This window comes from Camellia sinensis, unplaced genomic scaffold, assembly GCF_055761805.1.
Source record: "Camellia sinensis isolate YWXY unplaced genomic scaffold, ASM5576180v1 Unanchor1, whole genome shotgun sequence".
Lineage (NCBI taxonomy): Eukaryota > Viridiplantae > Streptophyta > Magnoliopsida > Ericales > Theaceae > Camellia > Camellia sinensis.
The window spans coordinates 21,099,881-21,116,980 of record NW_028128987.1 but is presented as its reverse complement, the minus strand read 5'-3'; positions in this window follow the sequence as shown (position 1 = coordinate 21,116,980).

Here is a 17,100-nt window from a genome sequence, read left to right as displayed (position 1 = left end):
TAAGGTTACCTGACCCTTTTGACCCCTTTCTTCCGAGCTAATGTTGAACCCCTTGGGCCCACATTCTTGAACTTTCAACCACATATCTGTGATCTACACACCTGGGAGGCCCCTAAAAGTTCATGGCCGGCCAGTAATTCAAATTGACCCTTTTGAACCCCTCTTTCCGAGCTAATGTTGAACCCCTTGGACCCACTTTCTTGGAATTTTAACCACATGGTTGTGTTGTACACACATAGGAGTACCTCCCCAGTAGCTGGCCGGCCAGAAAATCTCATTGAACCTTTTGACCCCTAGCCGGCCGGCTAGGTGGTGTGGCCGGCCGGCCACCTCCAGCAAAAGTAATGGGCCGGCCTGCTTCCTTGCACTGTGCACTTTACAACTGTGGGGCAATATCCCCCAGACAAGATATTTATCCGGGGGATATTTTGTGGGGGAGTTTTACTCTCCTTTTCCCCCACTTTTACACCCCTTCTTTGGCCTATTTAGCAAGCAAGCCTTGTAGTGTTAGAGGGTTAGAAAAATTGCTCTTCAAGCTTCCATAGCCAACTCCATCTTCTTCCTTCTCAATTCTTCAAAAAACCCTAAGTCCCTAACCACCATTTACACTACAACACCAAGCTCTACCACCATTACCTCATTTCCAGCAACAAGGAAGGTTTCTCCAAGGCAAAAGAAGCTGCAAATCCATCCAAGAAGCAACAAAAGTTTGGGTCTTCAAGGGTAAGTAATACTTTTCTTCTTTTGCCCTTTTCTTTGATCCATTTATGAGCCTCATTTGCTTTTTGCTTCAAGCTCCGGCCCTAACTGAAAAGGGCCCTCTTTTGAGCTCATCTTCACTTTTCATTAAGGGCTCAACCCTGTTTGAGCCCTCCATAATACACTTGCTTCAATACCCCTCGAGAATACCGTTTTCTTGCATGCTATTTTTGGCCCATGAGAAATCTGTTTTCGAGCATGTTATAATCTGTGAATAGGCTTATTTTGAGCCCCTCTTCAACATTGAAGAAGGGCTCAACACCATTTGGGACTTCCATGTTATACCTACCCTTTATCTCTTTTTTATTCCCCATTCTTGCATGCAATGGCAGCCTACCATGCTTAGGTTTTTGGCCATTTTATAGTTCTAAAAAAATCCTTATTTTGGTCCATTCTTCATGTTTTGTTTAGGGTCTTTCATGTTTTGGGACCTCCATAAGCCACTTCATGTTATATCTCACTTTCGGTTCGTTTTCTTGCATGTTTTGTTAGCCTACCATGCTTTTGTTTTCGGCCATTTTACAGGCCTAGAGATAGTCTTATTTTGGCCTATACTTCATGTTTCATTAACACTTTTTTTCTGTTTGGTGATTATTTTGCATACTTCATGTTATAGCACCTTTTGAGCCTTGTTTTGCATCACATTTTTAGCATATTTGTATACTGATTTTGAGGCTGCCATATACTGTAAATGTTCATATTTTTGGTCCATCTTCAGTGTTGTAGAAGGAAATTTTTCCGTTTGGGTTTTGTTTATATCACTTGCTTCATTACCCCTCGAAAATACCGTATTCTTGCATGCCATTTTTTCCATATCTATACTTACTGTTTGGCCATGCTATAAACTGGAAAAGTGCTTATTTAGGGACTGTCTAGCTTCTGTCTTTGCATTGCATGTCCATATTGTGCATGTTTAGCATAGCTATAGGCCATTTCGGGTGCCTAAATTCGCATTTCGGGACAATTCCATGCATTCGGTGTTATTTCGCCTCATTTCGGGACTGTTTTCCCCCATATTTTAGTGCTGAAATTCCATTAGAATGGTCATATCACATTTCCATGTCATTTGCATCGCATTCTGCCATTGCCTCGGTTTGCGTGCCCGTGTGCACGCATTTCGAGGCACTTCATTTTTATCCGCCGGCATCCTATGTGAGTGTGGATGAGGCTCACTCATGTTGGTATAAGCCCATTTGTCATTTTCATGTCATTTCATCATATTTTGTCATTGCCTCGGTTTGCGTGCCCGTGTGCACGCATTTCGAAGCACTCCTTTTTTATCCGCCAGCATCCTATGTGAGTGTGGCTGAGGCTCACTCATGTTGGTATAAGCCCATTTATCACATTTCCATGCCATTTGCATTGCATTCTGTCATCGCCTCGGTTTGCGTGCCTGTGTGCACGCATTTCGAGGCACTCCTTTTTTATCCGCCGGCATCCTATGTGAGTGTGGCTGAGGCTCACTCATGTTGGTATAAGCCCATTTGTCATTTCCATGCCATTTGCATTGCATTTACCATCGCCTCGGTTTGCGTGCCTGTGTGCACGCATTTCGAGGCACTCCTTTTTTATCCGCCGGCATCCTATGTGAGTGTGGCTGAGGCTCACTCATCTTGGTATAAGTCCATTTATCACATTTCCATGTCATTTCATCACATTCTGTCACTGCCTCGGTTTGCGTGCCCGTGTGCACGCATTTCGAGGCACCTCATTTTTATCCGCCGGCATCCTATGTGAGTGTGGCTGAGGCTCACTCATGTTGGTATAAGCCCATTTATCACATTTCCATGTCATTTCATCATATTTTGTCATCGCCTCGGTTTGCGTGCCCGTGTGCACGCATTTCGAGACACATATCATCGCCTCGGTTTGCGTGCCCGCGTGTACGCATTTCGAGACACATATCATCGCCTCAGTTTGCGTGCCCGTGTGCACGCATTTCGAGGCACCACATTTTCAGCATTCTGTCATTTTCTCGATTTGCGTGCCCGTGTGCACGCACTTCGAGGCATCTCCTTTTCATAGCATTGTGTATGTTAGGATTGTATATTAGTTGCATTTCATGCATATCGTGCATATTGCATCGTGTCCGGAATAGGAGTTAGCCCGGGCACGGGAAACGAGGTACATTTCGTACTCCGAGTGACGGAATGTGTCTCAATTCCCCAGTCACCGACACTCCGGATTATCCATGATGGAGTTAGGTTTTAGCTGTAGTTTCATGTGCATTCATCCTACATTGAGTTGTGCATTTCGATTCCTCGGCCATCATGCCTCGGTATGCGTGATTGGTGGCACGAGGATCGAGACATGCATATATCTGTGCAAATACATTGCTATGCCCCTTTCCTGCTCTCTGTTGCAGCAAAATCAGGAATCGGCAATTTTTTCGGGACTTGGCGCGCATTTCAAGAACAGATGTAAACAGAGGCTAATTGGGGCATTCCGGTGGATTTCCGCGCAAGACAACCCGGACATGCATCATCCATCAGAAGCAAGGCAGTCCCTGGCTTGCACGCCAGTTTTATTTGCTTTCTTAGTTAATTAATTAAGAAATCTGTAATATTTTGGACTGTAATATTCTTTTATTCGGGACTGTAATATTTGGACTGTATATTTATTCGGATCCTCCGAGTGAGGGCACAACTGTAATAAGTGTGGGTGAGTGTGATGTATGTCTTCCAACCCCACGTCTTTCTTCCCTTTTATTTACCAGCTTATGATGGTTAGATTAGGGCATATTTAAATTAGCATACAGTATGACAGCATGTTTGCATTCATTCATCTGTATTGCATGCACCGGGCTCGGCGCATCATACTAACTGCATTGTATTTTCAATTCAAAGTTGAATACATGATAGTTGTAACACTTCATATACCATCTTAGAATAGCCGAGCCTGCTATAATTGCATTTTGCGTGTGTTGCATTAGGTATTTCTGTGTACTTAGGATTCATGCATGATTTCTAATAAGTGTCTATTTTGGCTTGGAGTACTCGGTGAGTTTTTATGCTTTAGCATCCTTGCATGCGTGTGAGTGAATGCCATGATAGCATGCTTACCATGAGGCTATGTGCTTATCTGATATAACTGCCTGAATGCCTGTGGGTGAAGGTTGGGTTACTTAAATTGGAATAAATCATCAAATGTTTTAAGCCCACTAGATAGTGGCAAAACCATCTTTTCTAAAGCCCACCCGAGGGTGGCAAAATCTGCATTTTAAGCCTACTTGCGAGTAGCAAACTATCTTTCAAAAATAAACATGAAATGTTTTGTTCCAATTCGGGCGACCCAGTCTATACTTGTATGCTGTGCGCATCACATAGTAACCTAGGCTAATAAACCGGAATAAGGACTCACAATGTTTTCAAAAATTGATATCATGATTAGTAGAGGCCGGTCTATGACCGGGCGAGCGGGGGTGCTCACGAAGTGACCTTCCCCAATCGTACCCAAGTTCCCGAGCCGAGGCAACTTTGGTGATGACGGACACGTGGCCTTTCGGCACCGAGTCAGGGTTTCCTAAATTTCCCAAAATAAAATATTTAGGTGGCGACTCTGTATCTGGCAAAGCAGTCCATGTTTGGCACTACTTTTTCAAAAATCAGTTTCTCAAAACGATTTGCCGAATTTGGACTCTTTGGTTCAGATTAGGAACCGTGACATTTAAGAGTCCGAGCTGTAGTGACCCCAAATGAACAGAACGGGAGCTAACCCTCCCGGGGCGTTCGGGGGACGTCTACAGTTTCTGGCGACTCTGCTGGGGATTTAGAGAACTTGACTCGAACTCATGATATCTGTTTTTGACTACACTTGTGTGATTCTTTGCATTGCATTTGCATTGGTGCGCCTAGGACACCGTGTTTGCCATCTGCTATTCCTGAACGGTTTGCCGGAGGCTTGTCTTGTCAAGGCATGACCATAAGGCTGACTGGTTGTGGGCTCTGCCAGTATGGGAACAGAAACCCCGGTTTTACCGGGGCACCCTCTTTGACCATTCGACCTAGTACATATTCGGATCCATAGTGACCATTCCAAATTAGGACAGGTTGCTTACCCGTTCATAGGTTGTTTGAAACCGCTGCGTGCGTAGTGAAACCCTAGCTCCTGACAAGATAGGACAGGGAAACCCTACCCCAACATAGGGGTGTTTTGGCTCTCACTTATCTGTTATGTGCTTTAGAGTGCGTCTCTACAGGAATGCATGTATCAGTATATGAGTTTGAGTATCAGGCCTGCGGGCATCAGTTCAGTAATATCAGCATCAAGCCTGCGGGCATCAGTTCAGTATTGACAGCATCAAGCCTGCGGGCATCAGTTCAGTATTGACGGTATCAGGTCTGCGGGCATCAGCCAGTATTCGAGAATTGGTTATCTGCGGATATCAGATTCTGTTTTTAGGGGACAGTGATACAGGGATAATAATCAGTGTTTGAGGACAGTGTGTTATTCAGCTTATTGACTGCGTGTTGATTATGCCCGACTGAATGTCTTGCATTTTATTTAAGCTGTTGTGCTGTCCGTTTATCTGTTTATTTATTTCCTTTTCGCTTTATTTATCTTTTGCTAGTTCAGTTTTAGCACGATTGCTTCCAACCCAGCAGGCATTCCCCAAGCACCTTGGACACGAGGTCGTCGACTCTATCGATCTGAGGATCTAATCGACGGACAGCCAGTGTTCCATTCTCTACCCCCTGTTACAAGAAGGAAGCAGAGAAAGCGCAGTACATCTGAACAGAGAGCACCAGAACAGTGGTATCCCCCATCAGTGGACAATTGGATTGAGATCCCCATTGAGACAGATCTGCCAGTAGTTCAGACAAATCGAAACAGTATGACGGCACCGACGGGAGTTGAGGAAATGATACGCCAAATGCAGGAAACCATGCGAGCGATGCAACAAGATGCCGTTCGCCGAGATGAACTCGCTAAGCAGCAAGCTGAGATTATGACTCAGCAAGCTGAGCTGATTACCAGACTGCAACAACAGAGTACAGCATCTGCTTCACACCAAATCCCTCCTCCGGCAGGAGCCCCATTACCTGAGAAGGCTCCTGTTATTCAGGATGTCCCTCCCAACACTCAGAATACTGTGCCGACTATCCAAAACTTACAAGAGGACACAAGTCTTCCAACGGGGCCAGCCCCGCCCCCGATTCCACCACAACTGTCCAAGGTCCATACATCCAATCACCCGGACTCTCCATCCGAGGTCGAGGTTGATCAAACAGCTCTGAAATTGAGCAAACTGGAGAAGCTTTTCAAGAAATCCCAAGGGGCCAAGGCTATGCCGGATATCGGAGATGGATATACCGAGGAGGCCGTAACACTCCCCGATAGGTTCAAAATGCCACAAATCGACCGTTTTGACGGGACCGGCGACCCCATGGTCCATATCCGACTGTTTGCAGATGTCTTGCGGCCAATGGGCCTAACACGACCACAAAAGCTCTCACTATTCGGTCGAACCCTGTCGGGTGTGGCCTCCCATTGGTACGCAAGATTACAAGATGAAGTGAAGAAGAATTGGGATGAGATGGCTGAGGTCTTTGTCACACAATATTCATACAACACTCAGATCGAGATCACAACCCGTGATCTTGAAACTACAAGGCAAGAGCCCAAGGAATCTTTCTCGGACTTTGTGATCCGATGGAGGGCAAAGGCGTCAACGATGACTCTAAGGCCCACTGACAAAGATCATATTCGGATGATTGTGCGCAATCTCCACCCCAAGTTAATGCAGAAGATGATCGTAGTCCCCTTCCCTACTTTCGCAGACTTACATGATATGGGAGTGCAAATCGAAGATGCGATGAAACAAGGGCTGTTTGACCAGGACAGAGAACAACCGAGGAGGACCTTCAACCGCAACAACAACGCAGGCCCGAGTGGCGCTGCAAATACAAGAGCCTCGGAAGTTAGTATGGTCACCACCACTCCCCCTCCCCCTCCAAGGCCCATGACTGCCACACCATTCTCCGGCGCGTCCGGAAGCAACTCACAAAACAACCGATTCCAACCTCGGGGCCAAAGAACCTTTACCCCATTATACATGCCCCTGACCAAGGTTCTGGGAATATTGATCAGAAAAAATCATTTAAAACCCCTGGAGCCAAAGCCATTACCGAATCCACTCCCTCCCTCTTATGACCCGTCAAAGTACTGCGCCTACCACCAACAACATGGTCACGACACCGACCGTTGTTACAGATTGCGTCATGAGATCCAAGATCTTATTGACAAACAGGTGATCGCGCCTCCTGATAAACCCAATGTCACAACCAACCCTCTCCCACCACATAACCAACCTCCCCCTCCCAACAGAATTAACTTTATCCAAATTGGGGTCGCATCCTACGATCCTAGCATCTATATTACTCCCACCCACCTACCCAAGCCGGAGGTGCTCCTCCCCGATTGCACTGACTTCTTATGCATGGTGGACATCTCCAAAACCCAACCAGAACCGATGGTGGTGACCGTCGAAGACAGGGCAGGGCAGATTTTAGGAGAGAATGACTCTGTTAAATCTGGGACTGGGCAGAATTTTGCTGAGGGAGCTTATGATCCAAGCAAGTACATCCTATCAACGAGCCGAATTGGGCTAAGTGTAAAATTTCCCGAGACAGGAGAACTATGCATGATCCGAGGGGATGGATCTGGGCTATGGGCAGATGAGCCGACAACCGTAGAGGAGGACTTTGCTAACTTGCAATTTCTCGAGGACCAGGAACTGGGGGATGCGTCAATTAACTGGTATGATTATGAGGGATCAGAAGAGGCCACTGGATGGCTTGAGGATCAACCGGATGCAGTGGGGGAAGCTCAACCAGAACAGAGCCCGGCAGGGGCAGAAATATCAGTTGTGGCCGGAACGGCCGAAAATCAAGTTGTATCGCCGGAGAGCGCCGGTGTTAAGAATTCCGCTCAGGACATGGGCATTACGGATGTGGGAACTATTGAACAAACAGCTGTACTGACGCAGTTGGAACAAGGAAAGTTTGAGGAAACTGAGAGAGCCAGAAAGGCGAAGGGCCCTGAGGGGACCGAAAGTGCTGTGCGCACGAAGACAGACAATGCTGCGAGCATATGGACAGAGAGCACTGAGAGTGCGAGTAGACTGGAGTCGGACAAATGTCTGTTGGCTGCCAGCGGAATGTGGTGGGAAGATGACGATTTGTGTCTTGCCCACACCGATGAAGACTGGGGAAGTGGCCAGCCGGATGATACTTGGTATCTTGATGAAGTGGATCACATGACAAGAAGTGGGCGGTACTTCAAGCCCCCACACATAGACCAACCCGAAGCATCCGGGAAAGACAGAGAAGCGGAGAGACAGAAGGAGAAGCAGATTGAGGAGGAAGCTGTGTTGAAACAGTTAAAGAAAATACAAGCGGACATCTCCATCTGGGGACTGCTAATGGCATCACGAGTACACAGAGAAGCTGTCCTATCCGCCATGGACAAGTCCAAACTTTCTATAGACACCACGCCTGAACAGCTGGTTGGGCTGGTTTTTCCGGGAGGAGGTTCCCCGGCATTAACCTTTTCGGACAAGGAGCTACCGCCTGAGGGCACAAGTCATAACAAACCTCTCTACATCTCTGTGGAATGTAGAGATAAGTGGATACCGGTGGTACTTGTCGATACCGGGTCTGCGATTAATGTCTGCCCAACCAGAACGGCATATGCAATCGGGTTAAAACCCGCGGACTTCATCCCAACCACCCAAGTGATCAGAGCATATGACAATACCAGCAGAGAAGTGATGGGGACTGTTAAAATTCAAACCAAGGTTGGTCCAGGACAACACAATGTTGAATTTCATATCTTGGACGTTCCCGCAACCTTTAATCTACTTTTGGGGCGACCGTGGTTGCACCAGGTCAAAGCAGTCTCTTCCACTCTACATCAAATGCTAAAGTACCCTCATGGGAAAGGGGTAGCGATCGTTTTTGGGAATTCATCAATCCATCCGCCGCCAGAAGTATCCACACCCGTCTTGGAGATCGAGCACGGCACGGAGGATGTGTTTTTGTCGGGGTTCACTTTGGCCGAGGCTCAAGTGGTGCAGAATGTCATGGCTGTGAATGAGGGCATGTACGTTAGTGCTCAATCTATCTACCTCATGAACAAGCTAAAACATACCCCTGGGATGGGATTAGGGAGAAGTGGCCGGAAAGGCGTCTCAGTATTGGCCGAAGTGCCACACAACCCTCACACCTTTGGACTGGGTTATCTGCCCACCAAAGAGGACTGGTTGAGGAAAGGAAAAGAAATGGCCGGAAGAGCCAGGGCAAAGAAGGCCGGGAAGCCATTTGATTTAATGCACAGGCCTATCTGGGGTACCCTAAACGGACGTTTCGTCCGGGAGGGGGAAGATTTTCCATTCTGCGGCTTCCCGGAGCCATGGCAAAACGCGGAGGGGAAGCGCGTGCCTGGTTTTGAAATCTTCTTTGACATACAATTATCTGGGGATGACGTTGCCGAAGCGCAGACAGACCCACCAACTGAGGTTGAGCAATGTGAAACAGCGGAGTCTGAGAGTACAGAGCTTGAAATGGGGGCAGCACTGGCGAGTCTACTATCAGATCCTCCGATCGACCAAGAGTGCTTGGGGGATAACTCTTCGGTTTCTGTGATTGGAGATGAAATAGCTGCGGGCTTTCCAGCGCCGATCTTGGATGCATCTATCGCACCTTCTCTCATCTGGCAGTATGAAGAAGGCTTTTTATCTAGCAGTTCCGGGTCAGGTAGTGAGCCGGAATCTGATTCTACCGAATCTTGTGAGTCAGAATCAGATTCCAGCTCGACTGAGTCTGAGTCCGGTATTCTTGGGGGTGATAACCCGGATACCACAGTCCTGTCTAGGTCGTCTTTTTCATTTTCTTTTGAGACTGTTGTAACAGAGGAATCTGACGGCTTGGAAGTATTTAATGAGAATGATACGGATGTGGTTTCTGAGTATTTTTCTGTGCCTTTGATTTATTGCTTAAATCAGGATTTTCAAAATTTTGATGAAAACAGCAGGGAAGAAATTCCCCCAGTTTTGCAACGATTAATTAATCAAGAGCAGGAAAGATTTGTTAAACCTTTAATGGATGAAATCACTACTGTGAATGTTGGTACTGAGAAGGACCCGCGGCTGGTCCAGATCGGGTCCACGTTGTTTTCAGAGGAGCGCGAGCGCTTAGTCGCTTTATTAAAAGATTTCAAAGAAGTTTTCGCGTGGTCCTACGAAGACATGCCTGGAATCGATCCTGAGATTGTACAGCACCGGATTCCTCTTGATCCAGAGGCCCGCCCTGTCAAACAGAAACTCAGAAGGATTCGCCCGGACTGGGCCCTCAAGATTAAGGAAGAGGTCACCAAGCAAATTGACGCAGGGTTCCTGCTGGTATCTGAATACCCAACTTGGTTGGCCAACATTGTTCCGGTGCCGAAGAAGGACGGCAGGATTCGGGTCTGTGCAGACTTCAGAGATTTGAACAAGGCCAGTCCGAATGACGACTTCCCCTTGCCGCACATCGATGAATTGGTGGATTTCACGGCGGGACACGCCTTGCTTTCGTTTATGGATGGTTTCTCAGGCTATAATCAGATAGTGATGGCACCCGAAGACCGGGAGAAGACTGCGTTCACTACCCCGTGGGGGACATATTGTTATAGAGTGATGCCATTCGGGTTGAAAAATGTTGGAGCTACGTATCAACGGGCGGCAACTACAATATTGCATGATATGATCCATAAGGAGGTCGAAGTGTACGTGGACGACATGATTGTCAAGTCCAAAGATAGAGAGGGCCACTACACCGCCTTACAAAAATTCTTTCAAAGGATCAAAGAGTTTCGGCTGCGACTGAATCCCCAGAAATGCACGTTTGGTGTTACAGCAGGGAAGATGTTAGGGTTTCTGATCACACAGAGGGGCATCGAGGTCGACCCTTCCAAAATCAAGGCCATCTTAGAAATGCCACCACCAAGGACTGAAAAGGAGGTGCGAGGCTTTCTAGGTAAAGTGCAATTCATAAGACGGTTTATCTCTAAATTAACCTTGACTTGTGAACCACTTTTTGGTCTCCTGAAGAAAGGAAAGAAATTCCAATGGGACGGTCGATGTCAAGCAGCTTTTGAGCAGATCAAAGAATATCTACAGAACCCGCCCGTGTTGTCACCACCAGAGCCAGGGAGACCGTTGATACTGTACCGTTCGGTAACCGAGACTACCATGGGCTGCATGCTCGCGCAGGAGTCAGAAGACAAAGTGGAAAGAGCCATCTACTATCTGAGCAAAAAGATGCTGGATTACGAGACCCGCTATACACCGCTAGAGAAGGCTTGTTTGGCCTTGGTATGGGCAACCAGGAAGCTGCGGCACTACCTGTTAGCCCACTCTGTAATGTTGGTTTCACGTTTGGATCCTATCAAATATCTTTTCGAGAAACCAGCACTTACGGGTAGGCTGGCTCGTTGGCTGCTGTTGCTCTCCGAATTTGATTTGAAGTATGTAACGCGCAAGTCAGTAAAAGGTAGAGCGGTAGCGGAGTTCCTTGCCGACCACCCGGTTGAGGGGGATGAAGCGGTTGAGTATCTATTCCCAGATGAAGCTATTCTGCACGTCGAAGATGAAACTTGGACGATGTACTTTGACGGAGCGTCAAACCAGTATGGGTATGGGATAGGGGTGTTGCTGATAGCGCCTGATGATTCCCGTATCCCTTTAGCATTCAAGCTCCGGTTCAAAGTCTCGAATAATGAAGCAGAATATGAGGCATGTATTGCTGGCCTGGAAGCAGCCCTGGAACTAGGGGCAAAACGGTTGGACGTCATTGGGGACTCGAACCTTGTTGTGTCTCAAGCAAAAGGAGATTGGAAAGTCAAGGAGGAAAGGATGATAATCTACCACCAAGCCTTGGATTTGTTAATTCCTCGGTTTGAGAAGCTAAATTTCACCCACCTCGTAAGAGAGAACAACAGGTTTGCAGATTCACTAGCAACTCTATCTTCTATGATAGACATCCCGTCCGGAGTCCGGATGCGCCCAGTCATTATTGATCAGAAATTCACGCCAGCATACGAGTCAATTTCCGCCATAGATGAAGTTCAAGATGGCAACCCCTGGTATTACGACATCTGGAACTTCTTGGAAAAGGAGGCATACCTACCAGGGGCAAATGCCAAGGATAAGAGGGCCGTCAGAAGAATGGCTGCTCAGTTCGTTATCTGCGGAGGAAAGCTGTACAAAAGGGGTCATCTGGGAATGCATAAGCTCTGTGTAGAAGCCGAAGAGTCAAAACGCCTGATGGAAGCCATCCATGGGGGAGAGTGCGGTGCACACATGAATGGAGTAATGCTGGCCAGAAAGATCCTTAGACAGGGCTACTACTGGTCAACCATGGAGGAGGATTGTATTAGCTTTGTTCGGCGATGCCACAAATGTCAAATTCATGCAAATCGCATGAACACCCCGCCGTCAAAACTTTACAACATGACTTCGCCGTGGCCTTTTTCAGTCTGGGGAATTGATGTGATCGGAGCTGTTACCCCAAAGGGGTCAAACGGGCATGAGTTTATCCTAGTAGCGATAGATTATTTTACAAAGTGGGTTGAGGCCCAATCATACGCGGTGTTGAAGGCGTCGCACGTCGCAAAGTTCATCAGAAACAACATCATCTGTCGCTACGGGGTGCCAAATGAGATAATTTCAGATAATGGTTCCCACTTCAAGAAAGAAGTGATAGATTTGTTGGAGAAATACAATGTGGCTTTTCATAAGTCATCTACATACAGGCCGCAGACCAACGGAGCGGTTGAGGCCGCCAACAAGAATGTCAAGCATATACTACAGAAGATGGTGGAAACCTATCGAGATTGGCCAGACAAGCTGCCATTTGCTCTGTGGGGCTACAGGACTTCAATCAGAACTTCTACTGGAGCAACTCCATATTCATTGGTCTATGGAATGGAGGCTGTTCTACCCATTGAGACTGAGGTTCCGTCGTTACGAGTATTGGCTGAATGCCAGATAGCCGAAGCAGATTGGCAGCAAAGCAGATTCGAAGAACTCATGCTCTTTGATGAAAGAAGACTGAAAGCACTGTACCACATCCAAGGCTATCAACGCAGAATCGCCCGGGCTTTCAACAAGAAGGTTAAATCCAGGAATCTGAAAGAAGGAGATTTGGTGCTCAAAGACAACCGAGCTCCCATCCACGACCCAAGGGGCAAGTTCAAACCTAACTGGACTGGTCCTTACATCATCAAAGCTATCTGGTCAGGTGGGGCTATAGTTCTGATGGATCTAGATGGCTTGGAGTTCTCACAACCGATCAATATGGACAAGTTGAAGAAATACTATCCTTGAGAGGCTCGCTAGGCCGAAAACCCGAAAGGGCGACCTAGGCAAAATTCAGAGCACAAAAAATTAGAAAATATAAAAACTGAGCTCGCAAGGTTGAAAACCCGCAAAGGGCGGCCTTGGCAAAAGTTAGAGCGCAAAAGGAGAGTGAAAATACTCGAGTGAACCTTAGCCTGAACTACGTAAGGCTTGATTCCCATCTTTGGGATACGTAGGCAACTTCGCCTTGAAGTTCAGCCATAAACTCTTCCCCGATCAACTCTGTCCATTTTGATCATCTCAGTCATCTTTATCCATCAGCATTTATCGTGATCTCCGGTACAGTGCTGTTCAAACTAGGGACAACTTTCCGTTGCTTTGCAGTGCCGCATTGTTCTTCAGACTAGGGGCAACTTTCCAGTTGCAGGGATCTGGGGTTGTGCGTCTCAGTGACAGATTTTCGGCGTGCCCAGTTCTGATCCACATCGAAAATAGTTTTGAAAAGTTTTAATAAAAGTTGACTTTGTTCAAATTAATCTTTTTACGACTAAGACCATTTTTAGACCAAAAGCGGAAAATTTTCAGTACCACAACTTTCAATTTCATTAATTTCAAAATAGAGTTCTCCTGCTCTTGCATTACAATCGAGATTGCTTTTCTTTTTTAGTACATTCATAAAGAAAACTTGAAAATGCTAAATAAGCAATAAATTTGGCGCATAGTTGAATCAAGTATCTCTGTGTCCCCTCCCAGAGCTGGATGAAGCATCTGATGCCAAGCTAGGCCCGACTTGTGCCTCCTCATTAAGCCAGTCCACGCACTCATCGGACAAAATGCAACTGAAAGTGGAAGCAGGGGCCAGGAGCTCTCTAGTCCTCCATGCCGTGGCATATCGGGCAAGGTGTGCACCCCGGATCGGGAAAGCGGCTGGGTACTCAATCCCCTCCGGTGGGCAGGTCTGATCATGACCAAACTGACGCAGGAATCGGAACGGAAAATAGAACACGCAGTGGGTTAGACCAACCAATTGGATCCCAATCAGCCGGGACATACTATAGCTCATTGCCGGGAGGTTGAGCCAAGGACAACGCCAAGCAATGCCGTCTGCGGACAAATTGCACATCCAATCGAACCACCACCTTTCGTCAAGAGCATTGACTAGGCGTTGCCGAAAGAAGTAGCCTCGAGCTGAATAAGCTGGGCAAGAGTCCACAACCTGCAACTTGTCCATTAACCATACCTGGGGGAGGGATGGAAAATGAGAGAATAAAGAATAGAGAGATGTACGATGAGAGAAAAGTAAGACAAGGGTTTTGTGAGAAAAACCGAGCCTGAGGGTCGAGTGATGTGAGCAAATATATATGTAAGGTCGGGTGGGAAACATTACCTGCAGCAGTAGTGGACTCCCAGCTAACCTAGTCGCCTCCCGGCGATAGACAGAATCTAAGCCCATCAGTGTCTCGGCCAAGGTCATGGCAATACAGCTCTTTCCTTCTCTCAAACCTTGGGCGACTTCAATCAGGCGAATGCTAGCCCCGCCAAAGCCCGAGGAAAGCAGGAAATGAGACAACAAACATAAGCAGAGGGCGTGTTGCCGGAAACCCTGCCAATAATGGTTGCTGCGGTCACCAGCATCGGAAAAACGATGGATCAAGCCGAGGATGTCCAGTTCCCCACTGCAAATCAGAGATCGAGCGTCATGCGCCGTGAGCCCACACATCCGCCCTAAAACCTGGGCGTGACCAAAATGGAGCTGAGGCAAGATCACTTCAGAGCATTCAGACTCCATCAAAACCTGAAAATCTTCGAAAGTGGGACACATCTCTTGACCCCCAAAGCTAAAAACATGCGTCACTGGATTCCAGAACCTTGCCGCGGCATGGAGAAAAGGAAGCTGTAGCGGAGTACGGCTCAGCGTGAATAGTGCATTCAAGCCGAAACCCCGGAAATTCAACTTTTCCGAGCCATCTAGAGAAGAGATCCAAGATCTGACATTTTCTGAAAGAAACGCCTCCATCCTTGTCTAAAACTAAGATGAAATGAATGTTCCCGAAGTTGAGGCTTTTATAGAAGGAAAAACACTATTCACGGGGACACGTGTCAAAAATCTGGTGGCTGTAGGACTGAATGGCCAGCCAGCCACCTTTTCTGGCCGGCCAGCCATTTACTTTTTGCAAAATGGCCGGCCAGCTGTCTCTCTCCACAAAAAATGGCCGGCCGGCTCTCAGGGATGGCTGGCAATGCTGCAGTGTATCTCCTTGGCCCTGTTTTACTCTTCGAGGGAAAGTTCCAAGCATTTCCATGCAACGGGAGAGTCAAAGGCCTTCATCTCCCTCCGTTTCGGATGCGTTCCGATCGTCAGAAGTACACTTTGTAGTTGTTGAGTTTTGTTTATTGAGTTGTTGTTTTGCTTATCGAGTTGTTTGTCGAGTGGACGTGTTTTGTGTTTTTGAGTCATTGCTCTCTGTTTAAGCAATTATTGTTAAAGTCTTGTTTTATTTGCATTGTTGCATTTTGCTTATCGAGTTGTAAAACTTTCTAAGGTCCTGTTATATCTTAGTAAGTTGAGTTGTTTAGTTGGTTGCGTCGGTTCACTACCTGACTTGGTGATTACACAATGCGCATTACCATTCAATTTCATTTTTGTGCGAAATAAATTGATGCGATACGATGCTAGAAGTTTAAAATAAAAACACCTTTTCAAAAGCTATTTCATTTCATCATGCTTTACAACAAACAAAGGTACAAGTTTTACAAAAAATAAAACTGCCTAACAATGTGCAAAGTGCTACAAACTACTAGCAAAAAGAAAAATAAAGCAGGAAATAACAGCATCAAAGTCCTCGGGAACGGGAACGAGAAGCACGCCTCGTCCTCTTCTGCGGGACAATCTCCGCACCATCATCATCATCTGAGTCGGAGTTGTCATCCTCAGGATTCTCCTCAGCCTCGCCTCTGTTCCCCGAGCCAAAACCGGAGCCTCCCTCCTCAGCAGATGTCTCTGACTGACGATCGGTAGCCTCCTCCTCCTCCTCATCAGGCTCCACCTCCACAACGTGAGCCCTGCGTCTGCGGACAGGCCCCCCTCGAGCTCCTCGAAAAGGCCTAGATGGCCCGGCTCCTCGGGAAGGCCGAGATGACCCCGCCCCCTGAAAAGGCTCAGATGGCCCAGCTCCCCAATGAGGCCCAGGTGGCCTGGTCTGCGGCTGACCGGACCATGAAGGCATCTGAAAACAAAGAGTTCAATTCAAATACATCAGTCCAAATATATATATCAGATGCAGATACAAGCAAAGGCTACATGAAGTAGGTGCATGTAAATACAGTGTACAAGTGGGGTGTGTGTCAGATGTGCTCTACACAAGTAGTCTATCGATGCAGTAGAAATCAGCATGTCATCAGAAGTATGATAAATGCCAGAAAACTGAAAGGTACCCGAATGCCCACGACAGACAACTGTGCCTCCCTACGCAGGACCATGCCTTCGAGTGTGGCCACCAGTCCAACCACCTCCTCCATGTACCCGCGCGATGGCTGCAAAAACGAGCTCATAATCATCAGTGAACAAATGAGTGTCTAAACATCTGAAATGATGAATGAGAAAAGTGGAGCATACCGGCGGTGAGTCCGGATCAATGGCGTATCGGTCACTGGGCATCGCAGGCTCTAGCGGGATCGGAGTCGGAGAGATAGCCCCATACTGCCACGCCATCAACTCAGTCGGCATATCTGGCCATCCGGGATGAGGATGAATCGACGGAGTCGGAGGAACCGGTCTACTCCCACCCCTAGATGTACCGGCCCTGCTAGTAGAAGGGGCGTCTGCAGCCCGAGCCTGAGCCTGGCCCGAGGATGACATACCGGCAGGCCTCATCATCGGGATACGAGCTTCCGTCAATGGAGGCATCAAATATATGTGACGGTAAGTGGCGTAGTCCCCCTCCTCAATATATAGCAAAGCATCAGTGCCCAACATGGCGCCGACTACCTCTGAGTAGGAG